The sequence below is a fragment of the Cupressus sempervirens genome, chromosome 11 (genome assembly GCF_028749045.1).
Source record: "Cupressus sempervirens isolate cs-2001-9-10 chromosome 11, ASM2874904v1, whole genome shotgun sequence".
Taxonomy (NCBI): domain Eukaryota; kingdom Viridiplantae; phylum Streptophyta; class Pinopsida; order Cupressales; family Cupressaceae; genus Cupressus; species Cupressus sempervirens.
This window is the reverse complement of record NC_143128.1, coordinates 172,596,242-172,607,816: the sequence shown is the minus strand read 5'-3', so window position 1 is coordinate 172,607,816 and position 11,575 is coordinate 172,596,242. Positions and strand designations below refer to the sequence as shown.

Sequence of the window (11,575 nt, the reverse complement as noted above, 5' to 3'; positions counted from 1 at the left end):
TTAATAAGTCACCGTCGGCGATTCCATTACCATATCAAATGAATCATGCCAAGCGTCACTTTATGGGTTACTCGTAATTCAAAACTCTCATGACAGTCTTATCTTCAACTTTTCTTGTGGTTGTGACGAGTCCACCACGTAATTTGATAGGAAATGCATATGCATGTTCCAGTTATACGTGCCATATAGAGTAGTCATATATGAAATGGTCTGGCTGGAAGAGGTGCCCAAGGGATTTTATTATGTGCAGCAAAATGGATGCTGGTGAGAAGAGCAGCAAGCCTCATGTCGTAGTCGTTCCTTATGTCGGGCAGGGCCATCTTATTCTTTTCCTCGAGCTCACGAAGCTTCTCGCCTCCCATGGCCTCATTGTTTCTTACATTACCACACCGGGCAACGCTACTCGACTACAGCCTCAAGTGGACCAGGCGGTCAAGAGTTCGAATCCCGCTGTTGAAATAAGGCTGGTCTCGCTTCCCATGCCTCACATCGAAGGCCTGCAGCCGGGAATCGAAAGCTCCTAAACGATTCCGCTGCATATGAGTGGAATTCTCATGAAATCATCCTACAAGCTCGCTGGACAATTTGAGCAATGGTTGGAGAAGGAAATTAAAATCGCAGAGGATCAGATCCAGAATTCTCCGTCTCCTCCAGTTGGTTTAATAAGCGACATGTTTACGTCCTGGGTTCACAAATCCGGCGCTAAATTTGGGCTTCTCGCTGTAGTTTTCCACACATCGGGAGCATTCGGCATGTCTGTGACGCATTCCTTCATGAAAACCACCCCGCAGAAGAATGTGGACGCGCGGAGACGACGAGTATTTCCCGGTCCCCGACCTTCCGTTCGATTTCAAGTTGCGTAAATCCGATCTGTCGTTCGCCATGCGAGACTCGGAGAAGAATCCCGTGCAAAGATTCGTGATGGATGAGATCAATCGCAGCATGGAAGGAACCGGTGTGATTTTCAACACGTTTTACGAGCTCGACTCGCTGGGGATCGATCATATCAAGAGCTTGACGACGAGGTATGTTTGGAGCGTTGGCCCTATTCTCCCCAAGAAGATTTTCGAAGCGGAGGGAGTCGAACGCGCGACCCTTAACAGCCGAGGAAAGACCGCGGATATCAGAAGGCGAAGTTCTTGCAATGGTTGGACAGCCGAAGCCCAAATTGAGTGGTTTTTTTGTGCTTTGGGAGCCAATCGTCTCTGAACAAACAGCAGACAGAGGCGCTCGCAAAGGGGCTCTCAAGTGCCTTCCTGAAATTCGACGCTGGAGAGCATAAGCCTGGGTGTCCCCATGATCACATGGCCAATGTTTGCAGAGCAGCCCTTTAACAATAAGCTTCTGATGGAGCATTTGGGTACTACAAAACAAATTTGTTCACACATGGACGGCGTGGGAGACGAGCATGTTGTGAAGAGAGCGGTTATAAAGCTGTTGGCAGAAGAGGAGGGGAATATGATGAGAATGACATCTCAGGAGCTGCGCAAAAAGGCAAAAATGGTGATTGAGAAAGGCGATTCTTCTAACGCAAACTTGGAGGCTTTTAGAGAATATGTGCAACTTGAAAATCAGAAATACGGAAGAATATTTTCCATTCATTATATTCACATAAAACTGTATATGTACATATAGTTGTGTCCCAAAAACATAAAGCTACAGGAAAGGAAACAACTACAGGAAAGGAAAGAATAATTCAGGAAAGAAAGCTCTTTCAGTATGAAAAACAATCTAATATTACAACACTTCCCTCAAGTTGGTGCATAGATATTCCACATGCCCAACTTGCCCAAAAACTTTGAGAACACTTGACACGAAACCGCTTTGGTAAGAATATCAGCCGGCTAATCAAATCTTAGGCAGCTCCACAATCTTCTCATCCAACTTCTCCTTAATAAAGAATCTGTCTACCTCCACATGCTTTGTACAATCATGTTGAACCAGATTATGAGCAATATCACAAGCTTCTTTATTGTCACAATATAGTTGAATAGGCCACCAGGTGAACAACCCAAATCTCTCAAAAAAGTCTTAGCCACAACGCTTCACATACTCCAAGTGCCATAGCTCAAAATTCTGCCTCCACACTTGATCGTGCAACAACATTCTATTTTTTGCTTCTCCATGTAACAAGATTACCTCCTACAAAGGTGAAATAGCCTGAAGTAGAAGGTGAAATAGCCTGAAGTAGAACGCCTATCATCTACTGCTCTAGCTTAGTCAGCATCAGTATATGCATCCACACTTTGATAATCCTCATTTTTAGAGAATAAAATTCCTTTTCCAAGAGAAAACTTTAGATACCTCAAAATGCACATAACTGCATTCATATGTTGCTCTTTAAGATTATGCATAAATTGACTAACAATACTTAATGCATAGGCAAGGTCTAGCCTTGTCTGTGCTAAGTACATCAATCTTCCTACGAGTCTCTAGTATCTTCCTTTATCAACTGGCACTTGATTAGACTCAATACATAACTTCAATCCTTCTTCCACGGGTGTATCAGTGGGTTGAGATGCTAACATACTGGTTTCCTGTAAGAAGTCTAAGGCATACTTTCTTTGAGACAGAAAGATCCCTTTATCAAATCGAGACACTTCAATCCCAAGGAAATATTTCAAAGGACCAAGATCTTTCATTTTGAATTCTCTAAACAAGTAATCTTTGAGAGCCCTCCTTTCTTTAGGATCATTTCATGTAACTATCATGTCATCCACATACATAATAAGTGCAATGATCTTACCCTGTTGATTCTTTATGAATAAAGTATGGTCTGAATTGCTTTGATGGTAACCAAAGGCTTTCATTGACTTTGTGAAACTTCTGAACCAAGCCCTTGGAGATTGTTTCAACCCATATAGTGACTTCTTTAATCTACACACCTTCAGACTATGTATTTCTAGTATCATGCAACTGGGTGGGAGTTCCATGTAGACTTCTTTAGACAACTTTCTATGTAGAAAGGTGTTCTTCACATCAAACTGTTGTAATGGCCAACCCAAGTTTGCAGCTAAAGAAAACAAGACTCATACTGTATTAATTTTAGCTACAAGTGCAAATGTCTCTGTACAATCAATCCCATAGGTTTGGGTGTACCATTTTGGCACTAGTCTCACCTTAAAGCATTCAATTGTAACATCTATTTTGTACTTAATAGTATAAACCCACCGACATCCAACTGGCTTCTTTCCTAGTGGATAGTTAACAAGTTCCTAGGTATTATTTTTCTGTAATGATTTCATCTCCTCATTCATAGCGACTTTCCACCTTGGATCAACTAAGGCTTCTTGCACATTGTTAGGAATAGATACATTAGATAATTGATTTACAAATGACTAATTTGATTCTGACAAACAATGGTTAGACACATAATGACTCATAGGATATTTAACTTTACTAGAAAGTTCAGGTTCATATGTGGATTTAGGGATACCTCTGGTGAGATGTTGAGGTAGTAGCTTTCTAGATGGTTCATGAACATCCTTGGTAAGTGATTGGTGTGGTATGAGGGACTCGGACGAAGCTGGATCCACAACTTCAGTTTCTGGGTGTTCATCACTACTTTGATCCAAGGTTTCACCTACTTCTTGATTAACAATTTCAGAGAGTTCCCCTTCTTTAGAGATGTCCAAGCTACCCACATCTTCAGGAATGTAAACATCCACATCTTCAGGAATGTGAACATCCACATCTTCAGAGGTGTTATCCACATCTTGATAGACGTTCAAGCATCCACATCTTCAAAGATGTGACCATCATAGTCTAAAGTCTGAATTTCCTTCCAGTACTCCCCCTAAAGTTTAGACTCAGAGGAAAAATACATCGAATCTTCATGAAAAACTACATCCAATGTAATAAACATTCATTGTGTTGGAGGATGATAGCATCGGTGCCCCTTTTGATAAGCGGCATATCCTAGAAAGATGCATCGCAGTGCTCGAGGAGATAACTTGTGCTAATACTTATGGAGGTGTATGAGAGCTACACAACCAAAGATGTGAGGAGGTAAATTTGAGACAGCAGGAACAACAACCACCTCAGCGAGAGCCTAGGATGGTGTCTGCAAATCAATAGTGTTGGAGGGTACCTGGTTGATCAAATATGTTGCAGAGGTAACTGCTTCACCCCAATATGACAATGGCATATGGGCTTCTATCAAAGAAGCACAAACAACCTCCAACAAGTGATGATTTTTCCTCTCAGCTACCCCATTCTACTGAGGTGTATTGGAACAAGTAGTTTGATGAATAGTTTTGTGTGCTTCTAGATACTGCTGAAGTTCAGAACTCAAATATTCGCATCCATTGTCACTACAAAGAACTTGAACATGTGCATTGTACTAAGTACGAATCATGTTATAAATTTTTTGAAATAACAAGTTCACATCACTTTTAGACTTCATTAAGCATACCCAAGTCATCCTAGTACAATCATCAATAAAGTAACAAACCAACGTGATCCACCCAAGGTAGTGACTTTGGATGGACCCCAAATATTAGAATGTATGATCATAAATGGAACTAGACTTTTATTGAGAGTTAATGGAAAAGAAGCATGATGGCTTTTTGCAAGTTCACAAACTTCACACCGGAAACTAGAAACATCAAATTTTGCAAATAAACTAGGAAATAATTTCTTCAGGTAACCAAAGGAAGCATGTCTCAGACGTGGATGCCATAACTAGATTTTAGATTTCTTCTTGTCCCCCTCAGAGCCATCCATCGCTAGAGCTTGATGTAGCTTGTCTGAACTCTTTGACACCAAGTCCAAGTAATACAACTTTCCTTGCATAACACCACAACCAATCATTTGCCTCATTTGGATTTCCTTAAACACATAGAAATCAGCCCAAAAAATTACAACACAAAGTAAAGTAGTGGTTATTTGGAAAATTGACAACAAATTGTAATCTAAAGAGGGAACCACTAAAATAGAATCTAGATTCAAAGTATCAGTGAGAGGTAAGGATCCTTCTCCAATAACTAGGGCTGAAGAGCCATTAGCAGTGGAAAAAAACTTTTGTGAGGACAATTTAAGAGATGAGACATGTCTAGAATCAAACATCATATGATCTATAGCACCTGAATCAATTATCCATGCACTATTAGAAACAAGTGTAGACATATTTAAAGAATTACCACCATTACCTACTACTGTTGCTAATGCCGAGATCTATACATCAACATTATCCTCTATCTTTGTTTCAAAAAACATTGCACTGGAGGTATTCTTGGAATTCTTCTTTCGTGAATCGCGGCTATGATCCCACCATTCTAGATACCCGATAAGTTCAAAGTAGTGACTTTTAGTATGACCAGTTTGATTCCAATGGGTGCATTTGTAGGTGGATTTATCAGTACCATTAGTGATCTTAGGTGGATTTTGAGAAGGCCCATTCTAATTAGATCAGTTTCGAGTCACCATGGTTGAAGCTTTAGTCTTTTTTGGTTCTCTAATCATTGTTTTGCATCGAATAGATTCATGGCGAACCAATGCACAACATGCTTCTAATTCAAGAATAGGATCCTTTCTCAAAATTTTGCCATGAACTTGTTCAAAGTCACCATCTAATCCAGCAAGAAAGATATGCACCCTTTGTCACTTAACTGACTTTAGGTAAGATTCAACATCATTCTCACTTTCCATGATCACTTTATCACGATGATCCAACTCACCAAAAATCTCAGTAAATTCTCCATAATACATAGAGAGTGTTATGCCATTTTTTTTGGGAGAGAAAGCCCTCTGATTTAAGACAAACACCTGCAATTCATCTGCTCCATCATAAAAAGCCTTAGAAATAGCTTTCCAAATATCTCGAGCAGTGGGTGAGTGAATGTATCGCTTCATAATTTCTGGGGACATAGATATCAACAACCATCTTTTGACCTTTTGATTGTCTACGTACCACTTCTCATATCCATCATCCTTCTCGGTAGGTGGTTGTGAGTTACCATGAATGAATGAGAGTTTCTCCTTCGCAGCAATATGCATCTCCATGATTTGAGACCACAAATCATAGTTTGCTTCATCGAGTGTGATCCTTGCCTTGAACAATGAATCTTCAAATTGAATAATAATGGGAGCAGATTTGCTCTCAAATACTTTCAAATCTAAATTGGCCATAGTTCAATGAAGGGATACAAATAATTCAAGCTTCAAAGCTCTAATACCAACTTGAAAATCAGAAATACTAGAAGAATATTTTACTTGAAAATCAGAAATACAGAAGAATATTTTCCATTCATTATATTTGCATAAAACTATACAGGTACATATAGTTGTGTGTCAAAAACATAAAGTTGCAGGAAAGGAAACAGCTACAGGAAAGCTATAGGAAAGGAAAGAATAGTTTAGGAAAGAAAGCTCTTTCAATATTACAAACAATCTAATATTGCAATAGTGCACGAGTAGTATGACACCTGGATTTTCATGAATCGACCGTATGAAGAAAAGGGTAAGCCAAAAAAGAACAAGTCATGCACTCTTTTGGGAGAGAAGGAATTATTCTAAAAAATCCAATTAAATTGGTAGAACTAAAATGGGGAAAATGTATTCACTTTATTTCAAGTACAAATTTGTAGGGCATCAATGTAAATTTAAATGGATGTTCAGCTTTACACCATCATTTTCAGATCTCGGAGTGTCAACGATCACAAATTATATTTTTCATGAAATGGTTGATGAGTCTTTGTTTCCACCGAAGTTGGTGCACAATTATTTCTATGGCTTTATTCGAACAAGACTACACACTTCATTTTTCATGATCATGCAAGTCTTTATATCTTTTTCATTAAAAAGAAACAACAACAAAATAAGAGACGCAATGCGTCATAGTTTCTGTCTAATGCATAATGGTTGTAGAGGTGTAGATGAGTGAGAATAAGGTTAAATAGTTATATATTTATATTGTGAATGCATTAATTTTTGTCTAGAAATGCACTTGTGATCTGATAGGATGACTCATATTTTGTTGTAAACTCTCATCCTAGAAATGCACTTGTGATCTGATAGGATGGTTCATATTTTGTTGTTGAGTTCTCATGTTATATTATTATATCTTTGGGCATTTAAGCCCAAGAATAAGAGGCAAAAGTCCCCAATATGGCACTAAGTACTTAATATCATACTACGATCAATACATATGCTTTAACAAATTTGCACCTTCTACATTGACAACTCAAAATATGTGCAATGTAGAAAGATATCCATAATAATATTTGAATTATAGAACTTGAAGAAGTGATGAAGCATTTTTTAATCATGGACAAAAACTGTGATAGAGATATAGATAGAGATAAATAGCAGTATAGAACAATAACAAACATAGATTCAAGGGAAAAAATGATAGATAATAAAGAGGAGGAAGAGGAAGACAGATAAAATAGTAAGATAGAGCGATACAAACATAAGTTGTGTGTGAGAGAAAGAGAGAGAATTAAATATAATTATTTTTCTTAATAAAACAAATAGTCAAAATAAAATCATGGTTATAATAAAAAATTAAAATATATTATATTTCAATTAATGAAACTAAGAATTTAATTTTTATATTAAAACTCACATTTGTATAAGAAAAAATGAAATGTATTGAAATATAAAAATATTTTATAAGTAAAACTAATTGTTTAATTTTACACAATTAGAGAAGGTTTACTATTTAATGTTTTGTATCTCTAAATTTTTCATAAAATTAAGTAATTTTTAATTATGAAATAATATCTATATAATCTAATATGTACATTTGTAAATAATAAATAAATGTGATACATATAAATTTGATGTTGATAATTAAATATGATGTAACAAATAAGAGATAGAATATAACTATTTAATTTTAATACATAATTTATAAAAACTTAATAATAATTTATATATCTTTTAGAATTGAATTATTTCTTTTTTGTGGTTATTTCCATTAGTATTTTTTATATAAAATATAATTATTAATTTAATATTAAAATATATATTTAATTTTTAAATATATTTAAACTAAATGATAAATTGTTTAAATAAAAAATATTAAAAATAATAAATGATATAATTTATAAATTGTAACACTTATCAATTATACATATTACAAACACTATTATGAATAATGTTGTTTAATTTATTTTTATAAAAGTACAATAATAGCAATAATTTAACTACTTTTATTAAAAAATCAATTTTTTTAAAAAATTAGAAATTCAAATACAAATATATAACATTTTGAAATTATATTAAAAAAACACACACACGCAGATAGAGTGAAGTATAATTTGAGCTTATGCATTACAAGAAGTTTTAGGAACAAGTGCTATCAAATAGTAAAAAATAAACATCAATGTAAAACTAATAATAAATATATCTTGAGTCCCTACCCTTTGGAAGGAACAGAAGATTGGTTTTTGTTTCTCGTGTAAGAGCATAGTGATTGAATGCAGAAGGGGGAGCCTAAGCCTTCATTGTTTGTCACTATGGGGTGATGATTGTCGAATTTGAAACTTCTATTTGTATGTTAGAAACTGGTAGCTTCATTTCTGAAGAATGATCTGTGTTTTGTGTCTCCTAAGGCAAAGATCAAAAGGCATGGGAGAACACAAAAAAGTGCATGGCTTCCATGTTTTGTTAATACATCCTCTATATGACATATGGAAAATGTGTTCCTCCACAGAAATATATATAAGTTGACCCACTTTACAATTGACAACATCCTTATAGTGCTAAATGGAATCTCTATAACATGGTATTGACATTCTTATGCCTGCTTATGTTAGTAGTAGGTCTGCATTTCAAATGTTTGCATACCTCTCTAAAACTCAACCAACTCTAGTTAAAATTTTAACCTCTCAATTATTTTCTTTCTAATTAGAGATAGAATTCCAAAATTCATTACAAGTAGTTCCTAATTTTGGCCTTTGTATTATTATGTTGCTTGGTGAGGGAGGCTTCCACCGTTAGCCAATAAATAAATAAAATTTGACTTCTTTATCATGATATTTTCAATGAATATTCATATAAATATGTTATCATTTAACAAACATATTAGATTAAGTTAAATAATATATTATATGATAATCATAAATATATGAATAATTAATGAAGTTTTAGAAAATAAATAAATAAAGTTTTCTCATTTTCATTGACAAGAGTGAAGAAAATTTTATTGTCTTAACAAATGTAGTCTCATCAATGGAGAAAAAAAGTTATGTCAGTGAGAATCCACTAGAAGAATGCTTTAAACCCATGTCATAATTTCCAATCTCTAGGGGAGAGGACCCAATAGTGGAGTGGGGTCCAATAATGGATCACCCTATGGTGAACATAGATTCCAATCTTCCAACACATTTTTACTATATATTGTAATTAATTGATCTATTTGTAAATATAAAAAAATCTAAATGTTGATAAAAAATACACCAATTCTTGAACACATAAAAACTTATAAATGTTATAGAAAAAATAAATAAATTAATTCATTAATGAGTGAAATAAATAACTTTTTGTCTCAAACAAAATATCATATCTATCTAATATATGTATGTCACTCAAAACATAATATGCTCACTTAAATAAACATTGATATCTTAGTGTACAAATACTATTCTTATGTGTACCACTATTGGGGTAGCAATGTATATGCATAAAGTAAACCATATCAATAATATGTATCATCACAAATATAAAAGGTGAATACCAATAAATGCCTTGAATTTTCTCATGAAATGTGTGAGATTGTCAAAAAAAAAAAAATAGTGTCCAACTAATGGTCCCTGTGTGTTGGATATAGGTTGTATTTCATATAATAATGTGTTATTTTTATAACAACAAATAATCTTTTTATGTTGAAGTATATGTCCTTTTGTGTTATATATAAAAGTTATATATAACAAATATTTATGATTAATAATAACTATTTGGTTCATTTGAGTTGCATATATGTTACATTTTGTATAGTTATACAATACTTTATTAACAACAAATGATAATTTTAAATTCAATTAGTAGAGATTTTTAGATTAACCTTTGGTCGAATGTTCAAAAAGTCATTTTTTAGACACATTTCACTAGGTGCACTATTTTAATGAGTTGCGTGATGAGTCACACCTTCAAACATTAGTTCTAGGTAGTTCAATGTCAATTTTACATGTCAAAAAAAAAATTGGTCTTACAACATCCCATGTAGCGGCTACATGTTGATGAAGTTAGCCCTCACCACTACTGGGTCCTCTCCCCTATCTCTTCAAATCCCTGCTAATAAACAGTGCCCTACCTCTAATCTTTATGAATTTGGTCAATTGTGGCAATGATAGCTATTTGATAGATAATAAAGAAAATAGTACAGCTAGGATCAGTAATAGAAATGTGTTAAAATTCCTTTCCCTATCCCTACCTCTGATACTTCCTGCTAACCGGCGATTAGATCAGACAAAAATGCAAAGGGTAATCACTAATGAGCCTCTCCTCTAGCTCATTGACTAGTAGTTCAACTTCCAATTAATTGGTCCCGCTACAAATTACACAAATCTAGACGATCCAACACATGCAAATTTGGTCTATAATTTTATTCTAAAAACAATCAATCCAACACAACAATGGTAGATATGACGTAGCAAAGCCTAAGAGAAAGTGAAATAGCATTCATAGAGTCCCATGATGTCAAGCTCAGCTTTCAAACATTGACAGTGAAGGTGAATATCTGCAAAGAGGAAAGATGGAAATCAAAGTGATAATGGTTTAGGATAAGTCCACTACATACAAATGGTGTAGGAGAATGCTTTGATTCTCTCAATGCTTAGGAGTGGGTAAATTGTGCTTCTCTTGTTAGGCTCCTCATCTCTTTCATAACCATTTTATTCAACTTATCTCTAGCTACTTCGTTTGTTTGGCTCTATTATTGACTACAAAGACAAATTTATCAAATTTTTAATAGACTTTTTAATAATAAATTAAAATCAAAAGATTCATTCTGAATTTATTGGTTTCTAATAGAGTTTCTCTTAGGTTTTTTAGCAAAATAGACATTCAACTAGATTTAACTCCTCATGAATGATTCAGTGGTAGTTCAGACAATGCCCATGCTATTTTTAAATTTTTTATTTGGGTTTGGTGCCACAAGTTGTGCTACTAATATGCTAGTAGGGTTAATATGTTCTTAGGATTTAATTGAAGGTAGTTTTACCAAGATTTTTTGTGGTTTAAGGGTGACACATACTATTTCTGCACAGATTTTCTTTCAAATTTGGATAACAGAAAGAAAGATGGAGAAACGACAAACCAAGATCAATATCTTCTGGGAAAGTGCATAGTTTGATATTATTATCATATTTTTTATTTGTAACCAGTACTATTGGAATGTCTAGGGTAGGCAGGAGGGCATGGATGTTGATTTCAGATCATGTTGTCCTCATTTATCTGTGGAAAATTATAGAGATCATGTTGTCCTCAGTTATCTATGAACATTTCTAGAGATCATGTTGTCTTCAATTATCTGTGATAAAATCTAGAGTTCTTTGTGTAGTAAGAAGTTTCTAGAGTTTTGTGTAAGAAGAAGATTCTAGAAACTATTTTTTCCAATTTTTGTATCTAA

General features: G+C 34.5%; 1 pseudogene; it reads left to right on the top strand.

Annotated features, from left to right (window-relative positions):
* Positions 1-242: 242 nt before the first annotated feature.
* Positions 243-6,516, top strand: LOC149528755 (scopoletin glucosyltransferase-like; annotated as a pseudogene).
* The last annotated feature ends 5,059 nt before the right edge of the window (positions 6,517-11,575 follow it).